At 27.4% G+C, this 20,261-nt stretch overlaps 1 long non-coding RNA gene across 1 annotated transcript; it reads left to right on the top strand.

The window, feature by feature from the left end:
- Positions 1–10,405: 10,405 nt before the first annotated feature.
- Positions 10,406–16,980, top strand: LOC114170679 (uncharacterized). The gene is made up of 6 exons (XR_014986432.1): positions 10,406–10,478; positions 10,897–11,022; positions 11,279–11,329; positions 11,443–12,727; positions 12,884–12,977; positions 16,554–16,980. It is a non-coding gene; the product is annotated as an uncharacterized LOC114170679 (long non-coding RNA).
- The last annotated feature ends 3,281 nt before the right edge of the window (positions 16,981–20,261 follow it).

Here is a 20,261-nt window from a genome sequence, read left to right as displayed (position 1 = left end):
TTATTATTTGTATCAGTTTCTTATTATCAGTTTTAATATACGATTCTGTTCAATTTATAAACGCATGAAACCTTAACCTCTCTTTATGAAATCATGTAGCAGATGAATCTAAAGTAAATACCAAAACTAATTAACAAAATATACTCTATGCTATAAAAATGAACTTCAAATTATTCATTCCTCTTACGAAAACAGTTTGAAAGCACTTCGCTGGGGTGCTTTTGGAAATAGAACTGATCCACCAGTAAAGAATCATTCAAATCAAATCAAATTCTACAGCACCATAATAATTTCATACATTAATATATTCATTCCATCCTAATGAAGTGTTTTTTTTTTGAGGTTCATATATTAAAATACAAATCTTTATCTTACATTAAATAATTGGTGGATGCACATCTAAGGTTTTATGCAAAATGCCAAATTGAATTGTGAGATTGAACCATACAAAATCCAGCGATAGTTTGTCTTATGAGAAAAGCTTGAAATGTGTGGTATGAGGCAATGAATTTACTGATACACTGTGTATTCAAACATATACTGAGGAAAACTTCCATTTCTACATGAACGCATTAATGTGGCATTGAGATGCTGAAGTAGTTTACAAAACACAAGACTTTGGTAAATTGCGTTATTACTGCTTTAAGAGAAAATTTCTGAAAATAAAATGCCAAGAATTAAAGCATCTGTCAGAAGGAATTGAATTTTTTTGTGGTTTCTAATAATTCACTCAGCCTTCGATGCTTGGATTAAAGTTTTAGCAATGCATGTATTTGCTCTGACATAGTTTTATGAATCCCAATTAACGTTTTTGCTGCCACCAACCCTCGCCATGCATCAGGAATCCACCGATGATTCTACCAATTATGGTTTTGATCTGAGACAGTATAATTAAGGAATCCACCGATGATGCTGCCAATTAAGAAGTTAGATATTTGTTATTAAATATCTATAATATTGTTATTAATAAATTAATCAAACAGAAAGTATTACACGTCATGTTGTAAACAAATACTCAATCTAATACTTTTGTCCATCAAAACAAAGCAGAGAGATATGATAACGTTTTGGCCATTAGAAGTAAGAAGTGAATACACAGAAACAGTTTGGTAAATATAAAATACATTGTTGCCATTTCACTTCTCTCAATCAACATCTAAACTTAACCACATGAAGGAGACTGTGCTTTTTTTTATTTTGTTTTTTTATCAGCAAAAACAAATATATTAATAGGGTAATTGGGTTACCCCAACCCGTATACAACAACATCAACAACATAAAACAGAAAATACAATATAATAAAATACTCTTTGGTTGTCCTTCTATAAAGGAAAATCCAATACGATAAATGTTCATTACATTATAGCAAGATTCTTAGTTCCTTTTCCAGCAATAGATGTGTTGCACTGTGTTTGTGATCCATGATTGTTGGTTTCTCCCAGAATTGTATCCTACAAAATGGTTAGCTACCAAAATCCATACACATAATATTCCTACTTTCTATTAACACAATTTTCAAAATTTAGAAGTATGCATATATATTAATATCGGATTCAACTAAGCATTAATTTACATATTAGAGACTCACTTTGTTAACTGTGAATTGAATTAATTGCATTGTGATAATTAGTGCATTAAAGGACATTCCTACATTAATCTATTTGAGAGTGTAATATATCATTATTTCAAGTTTTGTTAATCTCGCAACCTATCCTATTCATGCATACATGCATTATGTTTATTGATGTATTTTGATTCATAACTACGTGCACAAATTACATATAATAAATGATGTCATGATTAATTAAATCTAACAATGTAGAGTTTTATAATCATTTTAAATCCAAACATGTGACTAATGATTTGTGCTTTTAATTTTGTAAAATATAGTATAAAAGGATGAAAGTTTAAGCATTACAGTTTCATCTTTTCATACAGGATTTTCAAAATTACAAACAGAATTCATTAGTCACATAAATGATGGATTCATATAATTATTAATTCCTACATGATTAAATTTAACAGATCATGAAATCTAACCAATTTATATATAATAATACATGTAACAATGAATAATAATACATCTAACAACTAAATAAATGGTATTAATATAAAAAATTATTAAATTGATTAAAATGGTTATCAAATCTAACTAATGTATGTAGCCGGAAAGGATAGGTTGCAAGAACAACAAAACATAAAATAACAACATATTACACTCTCAAATTAATTGATACATGCATGAAGCTCAATGTACTAAATACACAAAATAAGTTTAACCAATTCACAGTACTAAACAAAATGAGTTTCCCATATACGAACTAATGTTAGAAAAATATATTTGGTGAACAATGTGGTGATATTTCTGTATACCATTACATAAATATTTCTGTATACATAAATATAAATAAATAAGAAAGAACAGTGGTTTATTAGATTTTTTTTTTTTGAAACAAATATACAAGACCAAGAATTTGCGGAAAAGATTTATACAGAATCTTGAAAGTTAATTTGAAACAAATAAAGAATGTTGAGAATGTAAAAAAGGTTTACTTACTCAAAATATTCTTACCTTTGCAAAGTCCTGTTGAGAAGGTTGAAACAGATATATAATATTGGATGAAGAATTGTAAAATAATTGTTATATATCAAGAAGATATAACTGTTATGGCTACTGCAATCCAATAATATTGAACATTGAGATACATCAAAATGCAAGTATCTTATATATATGCTGCTAATGAAATGTGCATTTGATCTTTCACAGCAAAAGCATTACATATTATACAAAATCTCATTAGTTTATTAGGTTATCATTAAGTCACTGCAACAGATAACAATGAAATGTTTATTTATATTTATTAAATTTTAATTCATTAAATAATTTATTAATATTATTATGACAAATACTTTTTTTGATAAGTTATACTAACTGATATTTGTTTAATTTTGTTTAATATCTTTTACTGAAAAGAGTTTATATACATTTTCTACTTAAGTTATTTGTTGCAGTGAACTAAATGCTAACCTGATGAGTTTTTCTACACTATGTATTGTTCTTACTGCGAAAGATCGAATATTCACTTAATTAGCAGCATATTAATTTTTATACAATCACATATATTAATCAGATAATTTCAAATTTCAAATTTAATCATGTAAAAAATTTATAATCACTTGAATCCAAACATATAACTAATGGCTTGTGCAATATATTAAGAAAGGACGAAAGTATTATATTGATTATAATAGATTTTTATCCTTTCACACTCGGATTTCAAATACTACAAAAACAATCCATTACTTAGATATTCAGATTCAAATAATATCAAACCTTACATGTTTAAATTTATTCATAACAAAATCTAATCATTGAAAACAAAAATTAAAAAGAACGGTTGAAACAAATAGACAATATTAGGCAAGAATTTGCAGAAGATTTATGTGCTTTGTGTGCACAATGGTTCAAGATGGTGAATGAAAGAATGTGAGTGACAGTAGATAAATTATTATACATTTTTGCAGCCTCTCAAAAACAAAAAATAGAATAGAAATTAAGAAAAGAGAAGAACATAATATATAAATCAGATCCATAAAGTTTTTCACACATACATTGGTAGAACAGTGTGTATGAAAGTGTTTACTTACTCAGAAAAAAACATTTACTTCTGCATCTTCAAAGCACAGCAAATGAGAGTGAAAAAAAAAACCCTAAAGGAGGCGCCGAAAAGAGTGTGTGATCTTTCAGCGATTTAGGTCTAACATATTTATACACAAATATTGGGACCTAGTGGTTGGAAAAATTTATTGTTATTTAATTATTTTTATATAAAAAACACGTGTAAGTTAATCTTTAAAGAATAAGAATAAACTACAGAGTAATAATTTTACCTCAGTTATATTTCATATCCGGTTATATTAATTTAGCCATTTTAGTTAAATCGTATAGTAATTACAAAAAATAATGATAAATAGTGTGGAACATTGTAGGAAAACAAACATTTAGCATCTAGTAAATATTATTGACTTTTGAAGATCAGCTCTAAGCAGTGCTAACTAAGCCTAAACTAATTCATTAATAATTTCTAACTTTATTTTTTAGTTAAACAGTATAGATTAGGCGACCCAATAATAATAGCATTTTATTAAATTTAGTTAATTTTGAGCAGATTAAAAAGATGATAAATAATTTATTTTATATTAATTTTGTCTGTGTAAGTTTATCCACATTAACGAAATTAATTTAAACGAAGGAAATGAAAACGTGATAAAAAATTGTATATGAATAAAAATAAATAAATACATATCATAAATACATATCAAATTACAGTTTGAATATAAAAAATTTAATTTCACTAGTTTTATTTAAATTTTATTAATAATAAATATGATTACATATTACAATTTTAATAATTATCGCATACCTTTATTAAAAAAATTACATTCACTTACAATATATATTATTTAATATAATAATTTCATTTACAATTATATTTTCATATTTCAACCCAACTGCACACCACACACGATAATCTTTGTCTATCTGTACAATGTATGTTCAATTATAAAAGTTAACTAAATAATAATTTCTTCGTCCTTCAATAATATTTGGTATTAATAAGTATATCTTTACGTATTATTACATATTATTTTTACGGTTCTCTTTAATTTCACGTAATTTAGAAGTCGGAATTTGGGATAGTTAAACTTTTTTTTTTTCATTTTCACTCTTAAGATATTTTATAAGGATAAAATTGTGACAGAAACTTAACCTTTTAAAATGGATAATTAATGTTTTAGATGCATGGTGATGGATAACAATCTTATCAAAATGGAATATTATAATTTTTTGTATTCAATTATTTATTTACTTAAAAATATCATATACACTAACAATTATAATTTTTAAAAGAAATATATAGGTAAGAAAATAGTAGAATTGTTTTTTTTTTTTTTGACAAAACAAATATATATTATAAAAGAAACATTAGGAGGGCCAAAGGCTTGTACAAATATCTATTATATACACAAAAATATTGATGGAAAGAAAGTTAGTCCTAAGATAAATCCACCACTCATAATAAAGATAAAGATATGTGTTCTTTCTTCATGTATCCTCGTGATTTCTTCCTGCACCAAGGTATCAGAAATTTCAAGCGATTTTACTGAAAAAACTTTGGATTAGTGATTAGGGAACTTTTGAGATTATACAATTCAAAATTTAAAAATTTTGGTGTTATATTACGAATTAGACAATCTCGTATTATTTATTTCTAAAATTATTTAATGTACTAATTGTGCAGTTTAAATTATATTTTGAATAATGTATTATGAATTACCCGATCTAAAATGTATTTAAAATAATATATTTTAGCCAATGTAATTCAAAAAAACAATTTTTAATAATAAACTTAAGGTTGCTAAATCCAAAATATTAAACTCTAAATCTTAAAACCCATAATTTCACATGTAATACAAGTTTTTAGGTTAGAAAGCGAGCATGTAATATGAAATTAAGTGTTTTTTTTTTCACTTCATATTTATAATTATGTCTTTGAACCGGTAATGTTTTGTGAACTTGTAGAAGAGGTTTGTTCTTTGTTGTAATAGTCTCTGTTTGTTTTTTTTTTTTTTTTGTGGTTAGCCTATTTTGTATGACTATGATGTCATATTACTAGTTATGTATCTTTTGTAAAAGGAGTTAGAGCACATCGGGCAATGAAAAACTTTGTTTGCAATCATTTTCTTTAAACTAGAAGTGTTTTACAATCGGAAAGTATAAATAAAAAATATGATGGATCAGTAGACTAGAAGGAAAAACTAATAAAAAAGGAACTATTTCAAAAGTATCTCACTTGAATAATGGAGGTGTAAGAAGAAATCATGGAGTGTAAGAAGAAAAAGTAGAAGATATCCTTTACATGATTATATATATATATATATATATATATATATATATATATATATATATATATATATATATATAATACATGAGTTTAGTATGAAATCATAGCTTTCCGTGTAAAAAAATTGTTATATCCTGATGGGTTGGCTTGACACGACGACCTAGTCGGACTGATCCAACCTGACGACCAAGCTAGGTCTTTGGACCGGCTCGACCCAACTAGGTCGCTGGGCTGGTCAGGCTTTTCGGGTGTGCGCTAGTCGGACACGACGACCGAGCCATATAAGTTGGGCTCATACAGGTCGTTGGGCTTATCTGACACAGCTGGATCGTTGTGCCCGACCGATATTTCTAAGTCGTTGTGCCCGTCTCGGTCACTGAGCTCGTCCGATCCATCTTGATCATCAACCCCGTCCAACCTCGTGGGTTGTCGGGCCCACCCGACCTATGTGTGATGTCGGGCCAACCCAACTTGTTTGTGTTGTCGGGCAGCTTGGTCAATTTAGGTCATCAGACTCGCTCGACCGTGTGGGTTGTCTAGCCTTTACGACCTGTCTTGGTTGTCAAGCCCAATCATGGCTCCACACTACTTTCCATTCCCATTTATTAAGTGATAGCCCATACCTAACAACTTGGCTGAGAATTTTTCTTTAGGTAGGATATTTCCGTTCTACCTATCCTTCTAAAATCTGAATTTGTTTCCATTACTTATTTATCAATTTATACTTTTACCAAACCACCCTTGGCAACTCCCTCGGTTAATTTCTTTAGATCTCTCTAACATACCGATTCACTATTATGATTCAATATTCCCCAATCACATTGTAAAGTTTAATATGACTTTGACATTGTTAGTTTCAATTCAATGGTCCATAATTTATATTGTTTTTAAATAAATTCTAATATATTTTCATATCTAAGTAAAGATAACTAATCATAATTAATTATAGAATTTATAATTAGTTATATGTATTCCAAATATTTCTATAATAATACATTTTGTTTAGATACAAAAACATCTATGTAATATAATATGCGGTTAAATAAACTAGACATCGAGAAAGTAGGAAAACAAAAAATACTAAATAAGGTAAAAACTGATTGAAAGATGCTATTATGGTGTAAATCGCTTGATATTATTTAATACATTAATGTATTCATCCTAATGAAGTTTTTTCTGTCTTTTGCGAGGTTCGTAAGGAAGTTATTATTGTAAATAACGTTATAAAAACAAGTATTTATTTTAAATTAAATAATTGCACAATGTTATTGTAAATAAAATAAGGCATGATGGTGTTTTGTATTACAAATTATTAACAATAATAGAAATATAGCTAAGAAAATAACAGAACTAGTTAATAATATTGATACCCCGGGAATTTAAGTGCATATATATAGAGAGAGAAAGAGAGAAAGATAAATAGAGAGATTTAATTAATAACATATTAATCATTATAATATCAGCATGACAACTATATATATTATGAACATAATAATAAAAATAATGACATTGAAATTTAATATGCCACAGGTTTATTAATTATTTTATACTTGTTAAATTTTCAAATTGTTAATTAATTAATATTGATAATAAACAAATATTGCTGGTTATTAGACTCTTTCTCAATTAAATTAAACGTTACTTCTATAATTTATCGTCGCGATATTTTATTAATATTATACCCAAATCACTGGTTTCTTTCAATTGAATGACGGTTCCTCAACTGCTGTTTTGAAAATATTTAGAATACTTTGAAACATCATTTATCTAAGACAGAGAAAAGTAATGTATTCAAACATCATTGAAGTGTGTGATACGATCCAATGAATTTACTGATACAACCTTCAAATATGCATTTACTTTACTCACGAAAAGTTCCATTTCAACGTTTAAAATCTGAAACAGATTAACATGAACGCATTAATGTACACAAATATCCATTTACTTTGGTAATCAAAGTTTAAAATGTTAAATAGATTAACATGAACACATTAATGTGGCATTGAACTGCTTTAAGAGAAAATCACTGAAAATAAAAAGACAAGAATTAAAGCATCTGTCAGAAGGAATTGAATTACACTGGCCAAACTTTTCGTCAATTTTTTTTCTCGATTAAGTTTTAGCAATGCATGTATTTGATCTGACACAGAAGGAATCCACCGTTGATGCTGCTCTGACATACTTTTATGAATCCCAATTAACGTTTTTGCTGCCACCAACCCTCGCCATGCATCACGGCTAAACGGAGGACCACCTTAAAAAATGTCTCATTTATGAATTTGTCGTTTTTTTTCATAATTTATCTCAATTAAACGAGAGAAAGACTATGAATGTGTAACTTTTTATGATAGCGTGCTGAAGAAATTTCAGAAATCAGAGAAATTTTCTGAAGGAAGAAAATTACTACTGGACACACTTTTCGTTTAAAGTTTCGTTCCTCCTTTTAATTCGTTTTTAATGAACACCAATGCATGTCTTTGGTCTGTAAAAATTTTCAGCAATAAATGCTGCTGCTCTGACATAGTATGTGAAATGCCAATTAACGTTTTTGCTCTGCATTACGCAGAAGGGACCTTAAAAAAAGCAGTTTTTTCAGAAAAAGCAGAGAAATTTTCGTAAAGTTTTTTTTCGTTTCAAATAATGCACTCTGCATTGGAATTCGGTGACTGTCACTAGCAATGCATGTCTTTGATCTGAGACGGTATCAGGAGTCCACCGATGATGCTACCAATTATCGTTTTGATCTGAGACAGTATCAGGAATGCACCGATGAAGCTGCCAATTAACGTTTTGATCTGAGACAGTGTAAGGAATCCACCGATCATGCTGCCAATTAACGTTTTTGGAGTCTCCTTATGAATCCAGCCATGATTTCTTACCTCTGCAATCTGCATGTTTGCCATATGTACAAGGATTCAACGTTCTACCAATCAAAATCTCTTAAGCTGAGAAACACCAAAATTATTACTTCTCTTCCGAAACATTTTCTTTAACAAATATTAGTATAATTATTTCTTCAAGAGTGTAGATAAAAAAGTAAGTAATTAACACAGCACTTGTTACTAACAATGTATCAGAACATTTATTGTTTGCATTATTGAAAATTTAAGTAATTGGAGAGAGATGGAGCTGCATCGTGTGAATAAAGACAGAAGAAAGACTACACCTAAGTATTCTTTCAAGTGTTGGATTCGTAGATTTGTTTTTTCACTTAAATAACATATTTTATATTTCTTTTTCAACAATATATTGTGTCAATTATTTCCACGTCTAAAATTTAAGTTTAAGAGAGAATGCTGAAAACCGATCCAAGAATATATTAATTGAAAAACCAATCGAATTTCAATTTGTTAGGAATTGAATTTTGAGATGGGTTTTAATATTTTTCTTTTTGTTCTTTATTTAAAAATAAAGAATGAAGGAACATTTTTAAGAAGATAATTAAACAAATAATTGGTTTGAAACATGTGAATAATCCTTAATAGTATGTGCCTAATTTTGTCTAAACATCTTTCATCTGTTTCCAATGTCTTAGAGAACAATGTTGTATTTTTACAATAGATTTTGTTACTAAAATATTGTATTCAAAGAGTTTAATAGTACTTTCAACATCTTGTCAGGGTACTATCGTAAAAAAGATAACATCTTCCTATAATTCTTCATGCCTGAAACCTGGGTGATTTTTCAACAGTTGATCATTTATGAAATGTCAGATTAACTGCTTTAAGCAAACAACCTTAGTTTATTTCAGTAACTTCTTTGTGATTTTTGTATTATAGTACTATAATTGGGTTATTTTTGTCTAATAGTTGAGAAAAATATCAGATGCATTATTGGATTCTCATTTGCGTTGAACATTTGTATGTGAGATTGTAGCCATTTGGATTACTTCTAAATTAAAGTATATAATTTATGGAAGTGATGAGTTGGGACCCTTGGAAAAGGTTATAGTATGAGTTTATTATAAGTGTCATAATTTGTTTCGTAGATATTGTACACTAACTCCATACTCTATAGTTTAATGATGTATTAGAAGGGAATTAAGACTTACAACTTATTATTTGCAATACATGAAAATTTGGTTATGCATATCTAATTAAAAAAAACATTATAAACACTAAAAAGTATTTTAATAGTAGTTTAGATATTTAATTAATTTATAAGTATTAATAAATAAACTCTTCAAGTATCATATTATTTTAATTACGTTAATTGTATTTTTTTTCTATCATTACATTATAATGAATATTGAATTGAATTTAATATGAAACATATATTTGACTAAATTGATAATTTTTTATTAAGTCAAATTTTATTTATATTATACTAATTTTATAAAGTTGTTCATATATTTATACCTATTTAAAGAAACTATGATTTTATATATATTTTCACACTTCAATAAAAAAAATTAAATAATGATAGAATTTTTACGACCACATCCTCGTATTCGGCTATATATATATATATGTTTAACGTATACTTACACCTCGTTTCCACTCGTCTTTCTTTCCTTTCTATATGTCATCGTATTCTCAAAATTGCTGCCGCCGGACGTTATTTTCTGATACCGTAAGTTTTAGGTTTCGTAGAATAGGTTTTCACAATTTAGGTTAAATTTATTTCTTAGTAGGTGGTTGTTACCTATGTATATCTGTTTGAAAAATCTGGTTTATGGTTTATGTACTTGTAATGCATATTCTGATATACTTTTACATATTATAGCTACTTATGACTTTTCTTTTTTCATTTTCCGGTAAGTGTTTTTTTTTTTCACGAACTTCTTTCAAGATATATATCTAACTACACCAACAAAACACTTTGTTATTCATATGATAAAAGAAAGTAAAATAGTTTATCTATCTCAGAAATGTAATACTTAAATAATTTGAGGTTATACAACAAGAAAACTGTGTGGCAGAGAGATGTTATTCACAAATAATATAGTTTTTATTATTTCATCTTCTAAACCAGTTGATTTTGCAAACAGGTAAGAAGAAATCGAAGAAATGCATGGAAGTATATTATGTCAATGCATAAAAAATCAAGGGATGTTGCTGTAAATCAAATGAACGATTCCATCTCTTTCACAGCAAAAACATTACGGTACCACCAGGTTAGCATATAAAAACTCCTGCAACACATAAATGTTGTGTTTTAGAGCATGCAAAGCAACATTGTCTACAGTCACATAAATCTGTGTTGGTTAGCTATCAGTAAATTCTACCGATAATAACTAAAATAATATAGGACAACAATATTACAGACAAAGTCGATACAAAAGACAATAAATATTTTGACATTTTTTTTTTGTTTTTTACATTCAATTGACAGTGCTAAGTTATTATTATTTATTATTATTATTTTTAAAGGCAGCAATGGATCTTAGAGGTCAATATATGGAGAAAGTTCGGTCCTGGTGGGTGAGTATCTTTGTATGTTATTGCAACTATCAGCATTTATTCATTCATTTTTGTTTCTAATACTAATGTTTGAAATACTAATGCTAATCACTTCTCTACTTTCATCTTCTCAGACACAATATGGAGTTAAGACCAGCTTCTCATACGACGTCGTCACTGACTTCAGCTCTGCATGCAGTTAAGTCAAATAGAGTCACTGTGATTTTTTATGTATATTCTTTTATAAATTTTTACTGTGTTTTTCGTTTCATTTCATCATGTAATCAGATAATTTTATTTCTTTTATGTATTCTTTTATTATATTTTCAGTGTGTCTTTTCTTTGATCTCAGTATATAATTATGTTCTATGTTATTTTAAACCTTTCTTCACTATTACTATAATATATTTACTATCATTTAAAGGTAGGTATATCTGTAATAATCAGATTTTGAGCATAGTAAACATTATTCACCTTTCAAACATCATTATCTAATATACACAGAAAAGTAAAATGCATGGTTGGAAAAAGAAAAAGGGAAACGTTGAAATGTGTGGCATATGGATATCCAATGAATTTACTGATACATTGAGATGCTGAAGTAGGTTAGAAAACACAAGTAACTGCTGCATTAATTAGGTTTTATAGAGAAAAACAAGTCAATGGAATGTAAATAACTTCTTACCGTCACTGCCAACGATGCTTCTATTGAAGTTTTACGTGCTTTAATGGAAATCAATGCAACCAGAGAAAGAGAAAGAGTGTGAATCTGTAACTTTTTATGATATCTGGTTGAACGATATTTCTTGAGAAATTAAAAAAAGAATGAAGAAAAGAGAATTACTGCTGCTGGGCACACTTTTCATTTAAAGTTTTTGTCACTATCTATCTGTCATGTTTCTTCTCTTTAATTTACTTTTACTGATGCATAACAATGCATGTCTCTGATTTTAATACATATATTTTATCTGTAAAATCATAAAAGTTCGTAAAACTAATGATAAAAGATTTTAATACATATATATATATTGCCACGCCAGCAACTTAATAAAAAAATAGTCCACACACTTGGCACAACTTCATGCGAATAGCTTTAATATTTTTTATGCCTAAAATTTGTAAAACAGATTAATATAACTTTTTCTGTAACAATTTAAAATTTAAAATGTCTCAATCCATAAAATAAAATTCTTCAAACTTAAAACAATTACAACTTAAAAGTTAAATCCTTTCCATTTAAGATAATGACATATTTCTATATGATTAGCAAATAAAAAAAGGTGATCACTCTTAAGACCCATTTCATACTATAAAAGCTAACATAACTCTTGAAACAAATCAAACTCTCATTTCCTTTCTCTGACGTTGATGAAGAAAATATTAGAAAGAACGTAAAAGTTTCTTCTTCTCCATTCCAAGGTAAGCACCATGCAGTTCCTATCTTCTCTTCATTTTCTAATCTTTAAGTTTCTTCATCTCTTAGCTTTCATCTTTCAACCCCTTTGCATATTTTTTCTTTTATGAGCAACAATGTAGAACATAACTTTTTCTTAATCCATTTTATTTCCTAACTAGGTGAAGAAGATCAATCAGGGAGATATGGAAGATTGAAGCTGTAAGATTTTCCAAGAAAAGGAACAAAGGAACAAACAGACATTTGCAAAACAGAGTAAAGAGCATTTCTTTTAATCTTTAAATTTCTAATTACATTCCATTTCTTTACAAAACTTTTTACAATATAGAATATTCTTTTACTACTATTTGTGAAATTCTATCAGAAGAAACATTTTGATTGCCTAATCAGGAACAAAAGTGCGTTGAAAAAACTTAAAAAATAAACAAGATCACTTTCATAATTATTAACTCAAAATAATAACAAAATGAATGATTATCTTCAATGTTATTTGCTTAATATGTGTCATACACACTTAACGAGGAAAACTAAATAATTAATCAAAACATAAGGTATCTACCATATAAAGTTGTAGTAGTTGTTCATCAAGTAGATTTTCAGGCCTTATTTAAATTTAAGAGTTCCTTTAACGTTAAAATTGTAAAAATTGATAGATTACTGTTTTTCTTAACATAGAGGTAAGTCGTCAGGATACAGGACGATATTATATGTAAGTCGTCTTGTATCCTACCACTTTCTATCTTTTTTTTTGAAAAAGCAAAATCGTCCTTGTCAGGACGGTCTCGATTCATGTAAAAAGTGAAGTCATCAAAATATATAATGACTTTCCTTTTTAACTTCTTTTTTATTTTACAAATTAAAAAAAAAATATAATCGCTAGGAACAACCAAACTTATACTGCAAGATTTATAAAAAAAATAAAAAAAAAATATAAAGTGAAGTCATTATTTGTCTTGACGACTTCATTTTTTCATGATCTGAAACCGTCTTTATACAGGACAACTTTACTTTAAAAAAATATAAAAACCGGTAGATACAAATGTTATCCTATATTTGAAAAAGTCAAAAATCCACTTTTAAGAATTTGGATTCAAAAAAATCCTGAAATACAAAGAAAAAAAAAAAAGAAGAAGAGATTTTCACCTTTATAACATCACTATCTAAGACAGAAAAAAAATGAAAAAAATATAGACTTTCTTTGAATTATAATATTAAAACTCATTGTCTCAAACACTTGCTTCCTGTGCGCTTAAAAATTAGTTTGATCGGTGAGCTTATACTTTTCAATTATCTAACGTTGTTGTATGCATAAATGTCAAATTGGATATTCAGATTCAAAAATGAATGCTTCTATCTTAAATACAAATTTACCCTTTTAAACTCTTAATTTAGTGTTAAAAGTTTATTGTTTTCTGAAAACACATTCACAATAAAGAACATCTTCATCAATAATGAAATTCTTCATTGTGTTGTTCATATCTAAATAATTTAGTTATAATAATGAATGCAATACTCTAAATAACAATATAATAACACCCTATTGAGCTCAAAGTTCAAAAATGAAATTTTATATAAAAAAAGAAATACTAACTTGTAACATTTTCTACAGCTATATAACTCTTTAGTTTTTACTTAACTTGTCATGTCAGTAATACATGATCTGACATATTAGTTAAGTGTAATTTATTTCTATACAAATTAACCTCAATGCATTCATGTAGTTTTGAGATATTCGTATAGGCTACTAACCAGGATTGTTTCAAAGCAATAAGTTTTGTTGTATTAACGTAGTTTGATTCTTTTGCAGTTCACTTTGTCAGAATTACATTTGAAATAAAATCAGATAAATTAAATGAAATTCTGACAAACTGAACTCTAAAAGGATAAAACTGCACTAATTCAGTAACCCTTGTTGTTTTCCAACAGTTTTGAGCTAATAGCCTAGTTCAGCATCTCAATGCTACATTGAAACTTTGATTTAATTTGTTTAAAATTAAATTACTAATTAATTAATTAATATATCAGATCATATATTATATGAATGAGAAGTTAGGTAAAAGTTGAATTAATAGTGTAGAAGATCGTGTTTAATAAACACAAAAGGAAGGATTACATGTCAGTATTTCTTTATGGGTGTTGCATTCCTTAATCACATTATTTAAATGTGGATAACATATGAACGAAGATGTTGATTGTGATTGTTTTTTTAGTTTGTTTTCACAATAAACTAAACTTTTAGCATTAAATTAAGATATTAAACAGGTAAACTAAAATTTAGAACATATAACCTTACATGTCATATATATAAAAGCTTTCAACGTTATACCAATCAAACTTAACTTTTAAGAGTTAGAAAGCAAGTGTTTTAGAAACAATTAGTTTTAATATGATTTGAGTTAAATATGTTTTTGGTCCTTTAATTTTCGGTGGAAATTGAAAATAGTCCCTCATTGGAAGTTTAGACTAATTTAGTCCCACAACTTTGAAAATACGTGTATTTAATTCTCTTAACCAATTTTTTTTAAGTTTATTTGACGTTTTAAATGCATTTCATGATATGATTTGAGTTGTTTACATTGTTTAACTTATTTTCGCTTCGATCTTAATTTTGAAACGCGTTTAAAACATCAAATAAATTCAACAAAATTTGGTTAAAATGACTAAATTCATCCATTTATTAAAGATGAGAGACTAAAATAGTCAAAACTTTCAAGGAGGGACTAATTTCAGTTTTCACTCAAAATTAATGGATAAAAACATATTTAACCCTTATGATTTAAATACAGTTTATTATTACTTTTATCTTTCTTAAATAGTGATGTTTCAAAAAAGGTGGAAATCTATGATGAGTACATGTACTAATTTGATGACACCTATAAATTTTTGCAACGATTTTACTACTTGTTTATCTATATAATAAGATGATTTGTCATCTCTTTAAAATACAAAACCTATTTATAAATTAGATTAGTAGGAGACATATTTTATTAACCTCGTAATATATATATATATATATATATATATATATATATATATATATATATAATTTAATTGAGAATGATTAATTTAATTAAAAGAGTTTATTAAATTACAATATTTATTACCAAATTTCATCAATTAATTAATATTTTTAAACATTAATGATTATAAAATGATTAAATATAAAAATTTGATTTTCAATAACACATTAATATATTAAATTTTTTATTTTTTAATAAGTTATAAATTAAAGAAGAGAAAAGTTAAAAAATTTGTTGAAAATAGATTTGAATCCACATCCTTTCGGATCAGAACTTTAATGTGCCTTAGACCAACTCAACCATCTCAACTTGGTTAAAAATGTTTTAGTATTCGGTATATATTATAACATATAACATATAAATTATTAGTTTTGTTATATGACGGTTGAAAACTTTGATGTTTTTATTATATTAAGTTTGAGTTATAATTAATTTGAAAGTTTAGAGTGTTTATAGCGATTATTTTAGTTTTGATATAACTTAAGTATAGAGAGTTTCTTGTTCGAAGTTTAGAATCTTCGGTTAAGTTTCATTTTAAATAGATTGAATTGTTTCTTTAATTTGTTGAAATATTGTCATAAACTTGTTGGGCTTACAAAGAAAAATCTATTATTTGATTACAAAAAATTGTAAAATTAGAAAACCTTTAGACATTTCATACCTTAATGTCACTTTAATTCAATAAATAATCATACATTGTGCATAATACTTGGATGGAGAGTAGGATAGGGTGAAAGGTAGTGATCCCAATACAAAATCTTACAATATTTTTCATTAGTCATAGAGTTTAAAATACCTTATGGTGTTGCAGAAGCTCCTTTTCTTACAATCATAGCTTTGAAAACTTCTTGTGACATCTCCAAAGACATGTTGAATGGCACTATAAGGAAAATACAAAGAATCTCACATCAAGGAAAGACATGGAACCTCACATCTTTTTCTATAATATGGAGAAGTGGATCATCCTTAAAAATCACATGGTCTAATTATCATACTCCTTGGCATTGCAACATAATCACTTTGAACAAAAGTCTTGTCTCAAAATCATGGAGTGCTTGAAGAACCTATGCTCAATGTTGTTTTTTATTGAGTTTGGATGTGTGTATGTCTCTTAGGTTGGTTCACTTGGTTCACTTGGTTTCTTGCAAGTTTGTAGTAAGTATTGCTATTTGATTGTTTTGGATGTGTAGTGTAAAAACTATGTATATATTCTTTATCAAAGGGTTGAAGTCATTATATTTGCTTTCTTATAAAAAAATAAAAATTAAGAATATAAACTTATTTAGGTCTTTGAAATAAAATATTGAACGTATTTAAGATATTTATGATTTTAGAAATAAAAACGAAATGAGATATTGAGCAGGAAGTAACAACTGTGTGACACTAGTTCTCAGTCTTCTGCATCATTGATGCATAATGCAGAGTAAAGAGATGCTTTAGTATTCATAAACAATTGCAAAGAGCAGCTTCAATATGTGAAGTTTTCTGAAAATATGAAAGTACAAAAGTTATTAACATTAGTATTACAAACAAACATGAACCAATGAAAAAAAAAAAACAACAAAGTACTCACCCACATATAATAATTAAATTTCTGAGATAGATAAACTATTTTACTTTCTTTTATCAGATGAATAAATATAGTTATATATATATATATATATATATATATATATATATATATATATATATATATATTTTAAAAGAAGTTGTTAAAATAAACATAATGCTTAAATGAAAACAAGAAAATGTTAAGTGGCTGTGATATTGAAAAATATATTCAGAATATACCATACAAGTACATAACTCAAATCCATATAGTTTAAAGCAAGGTTTCATGAGTTTATAAATTGAACATAATGGTATTACAACGAGTTATCTTGAAAAAAAAATTGAAAAAAATTGATAACATTAGACAAAATTTTTGTCACTATAATCGTTTAATCTTTTTAACCTAGCAATTTCATATGAAATATAAAAAGCTATTCTATAAAAACTTACAGAGCCGCATAAAGCAACTTTCGAAAATAAATATGAAGTGATAGTTTTTTTTTTTTTTTAAATAGGCATAAATATATGAACAGATTAATAAAATAAATAAAATTTTACTTAATAAACAAATTATCAATTTAGTCAAATAATTGTTTCATACTAAATTGAATATTCATTATAATGTAATGATAGAAAATAATACAATTAACGTAATTAATATAATATGATACTTGAAGAGTTTATTATTAATACTTATAAATTAATTAAATATCTAAACTTCTATAAAAATATTTTTTAGTGTTTATAATACTTTTTAAAAATAGATAATTGGCATTAAAAACTATGTACTAAATGAATTTATTACAATATTTTTTCAATTTCTTTTATGACTGTACCCAATGTTGCATGTGTTACGACACATAGATTTCCTTCTCATTAGAAAAATAAGAGAGAATACAAAAAACCATGATTTGTTGTATACCTAGTGAGAATATACAACAAAACATAGAAAAATACAACTATTTCTCTGTATAATTGTGAAAGAGAAAAAAAAAAAGGAAAAAAGAGAACAAAAGAGAGAAGAGAAGAGAAGGAAGAAGAACAATTATGCTTTTCTGTTTTTTCTTAATTTAAAATTTTAATTTATTTTATCTGACGCGTTTTAATCACTATTTAAATTCATTTAATTTTTTTTTACTCGCTTTACGTCGATTTGAACGACGTTAAGACCGACGCATAACTTAAACAATAATATAAAGTACAAATATAATTATCTGAATGTGTCTTTGAAGTTTTTGTCATTTTTTTCTTGTGTAGTGTCGGCTTCACCGACGCACAACCGACGCTATTAGTGTCATATTTCTCGCTTACGCACATTCTTTGCCGCTAAAATGAGATATTCTTGTAGTGTATCTACAAAATCCAATTTATACATCTTATGACTTTATATTGTTTGTCTGTTATTTGAAAATTTTAAAATAACAACTAAAATAAATAAATTTTCCTTAGAAATAACAGAGGAAAAAGAAGTAACATTTATCTTGTGATTATTATTCACAGGCTCTTCTTTGGCTCACCTCTACAATTACTTACTGAAACTGTTCTGAAGAAGTTGACTAGCAAAGATATTAATGGAGCATTGGTATATTTAATAGATGTCCTATTTAATTTTATTACTTTACACAATTTAACGGTTGAACAGTAAAGAAGAATGACAGAAACTGATTCATGCTGATTGAATGTTTACAAATGGCAGCCATGCAAAAGGGTAAGATTCATCGTTCCAAGGCTTCTTTCTGCTATGCAACACACTAAATGCTGCTCATATGTATCTGAGGGACCAGGATCAATCACAGTTATCACTACCCACTAAGCGTTACAAACAAAGTTTGTTCTAATTTGATGTGGAAATTCTGATGATAAGCCTTCTTTCTGAGAGAAGTTGGAGCCTGGGTGCACTATAAATACATGCAAACTTTACGTAAAACAATCAAAACATTTAGAATTTGATACGTTATTCATAGAGAAACCTCTCAAGAAAACAGATCTTGCAGATACACATTTTGTTCAAGTTCAATCCTAGAGGTTTGTTATTAATTCCATCTTAGTTGTGTGTATTTACTTCTACTGCTTCAGTCTATGCTTCTCTTGTCTTGCAAATGGAATCATTTACTTCCTCACTGAAAATTAATTTTTGCAAATGTTTCAGATAATGAATTTTTCATCTATAATGGCATTGGTTCACTACAACGGTCACATCACGAAAGACCAAAACATGTGTTCAATATATGTGAGTGAAATTAGTAGCTATGTTCGACTAAATAACTACATGACGCTGGCTTTTCTTAAGCGAACAATTTTAAATTTATTCACAGTTTCCGATGGCAAATCGTACACGGTTGATTTGTGTTACCGTTATCCAGTGACAATGAATGAGTTCAAGATTTGTTATCGTTCCATGAGAATTGAAGATGACAATGATGTACGAAGTGTGATTGCTTATGAAAAAAATACGAAGCTGATGTGCAGTTTGAAATCATGGCGTTTATTCGAGAATATAATAACGACGCACCAACCAATATGATTTGGGAGTTCATGGAAAAGGAGCTAAACGATTCCTTGAATATAGAGTGATCCTGTGAATTTCATATACTTTTATTTTTCGTTTAATTTCTATTGTATTTTTTGTTCAGTTTCAAGATATGTTCATCATGTTCCTCTGATTTCTGAAATTTCATTCAACCAGCTATCATAAAAAGTTACAGATTCTGTAACGTGTCAAGATGCTGGCGTGGAAAAAAATAAAGTAGAATCCAAGTTTGTTATAACAGAAGGACACGTGGAAGAAAACCCATATCATACGGGATTGAGAAGAACAAACAGAATCAGGAGAAGAAACGTGCATTTGCGGGACTTTGCGAAATGAGAGGATTCATTGATTGATGGTATGATTATCCTTTCTGATTCCTCTGCTTCACCTTCTTACCCTAAAATCTTTTCTCATTCGGATTTATTCCTTCTGGATTAT

Source organism: Vigna unguiculata, chromosome 11 (genome assembly GCF_037176805.1).
Source record: "Vigna unguiculata cultivar grain cowpea cultivar isolate G323 ecotype 2 chromosome 11, ASM3717680v1, whole genome shotgun sequence".
NCBI lineage: Eukaryota > Viridiplantae > Streptophyta > Magnoliopsida > Fabales > Fabaceae > Vigna > Vigna unguiculata.
Note: the sequence above shows the minus strand (reverse complement) of the source record. Positions and strands in the feature narration are given on the sequence as shown.